Source organism: Phyllostomus discolor, chromosome 12, assembly GCF_004126475.2.
Source record: "Phyllostomus discolor isolate MPI-MPIP mPhyDis1 chromosome 12, mPhyDis1.pri.v3, whole genome shotgun sequence".
NCBI lineage: Eukaryota > Metazoa > Chordata > Mammalia > Chiroptera > Phyllostomidae > Phyllostomus > Phyllostomus discolor.
In genome coordinates this window covers 25,637,724-25,638,910 of record NC_040914.2, presented here as the reverse complement: position 1 = coordinate 25,638,910, position 1,187 = coordinate 25,637,724, and positions in this window count along the sequence as shown.

The window sequence follows — 1,187 nt, the reverse complement described above, 5'->3', positions numbered from 1 at the left end:
AGTGTGATATCTGAGCCTTTGGCATGAAAGAAGAATCAAGGAAAGATAGGGAGAGACAGCAGATCAGCTCTCTTATCTCAAACACTGGTTGCCTCTGTGCCAGGAACTGGTGTAGTCTCACTACCTAACCTGGTACTTTAAGAAGCAGCTCCCCAACCCTGACTTCTGACCAAGTAGAGCCAGCCCCAGAGCAGGTCAGAGGACATTTCTGTCTTTGGTGCTGCCTCCCTTGGGATTGAGCACAAGCTTCATAAAGTCTCTCTGGAAGTGTCTCTGTTTTTCCCCTCTCAATTTCCATCTCGAGAACCCAAGAATCCCAATGCCGGCAACAGTTCTATTTGTATTGGGGTTTGGAACAAACCCTATTGATCACTCAAGCTTTTTGTTCACATGAAAGGATATACATGTTTTTCTTAAAATTCACACAACTGATCATGTCTCGTAGAAATGCATGCCAAAACCTATATCATCTTATTCACCAATGTTACTCCAATAAATGTAATAAAAAATTACAGCCCAGAGAGTGAAACAAGGAAAAAACCATTCACATAATATAAGATTAACCATTAACCATTTTTAAAAACTTGTTGTTCTATTAGTTATCCTAATTTTCCCCCATTGCTCTCCCCTGCTCACCCCCCACCCACTAGCACCTATAGTCAGTCCCACCCTGCTGTCCATGGGTCATTCATACGTGTTCTTTGACTATTCCTTTTCTTTCCTTCTTTATCCCCTTCCCCCCATCGGGTCCCCATAAGTCTGTTCCTTGTTCCCATGCCTCTGGCTCTATTTTTCTTGTTTGTTTGTTTTGCTCATTAGGTTCCTGATATAGGTGAGATTATATGGTGGTTGTCTTTCGCCGCCTGGCACTTCAGTGACATTTAGTGACATTCCCAGTGCTGTGTGGCCATCACCTCCATCTTGTTCCAGATATTTTCACCTCCCCTCAGAAGGAAACCCCATATCCATTCAGCAGCTGCTCCCCATTCTCCCCTCTCCCAGCCCTGGGGAACCACCTGTCTCCGTGAATTACTCTATCCTAAAAGTTTCACATCAATGGCTCATATTTTACACAAAAACTAACTCAAAATGGGCCAAAGACCTAAGTGTGAGAGGAAAAACTACCTAACATTTCGAGGTATTCATGAGCAGCCTCAAGTTTATTGATTGATTTATTATTGAATTTA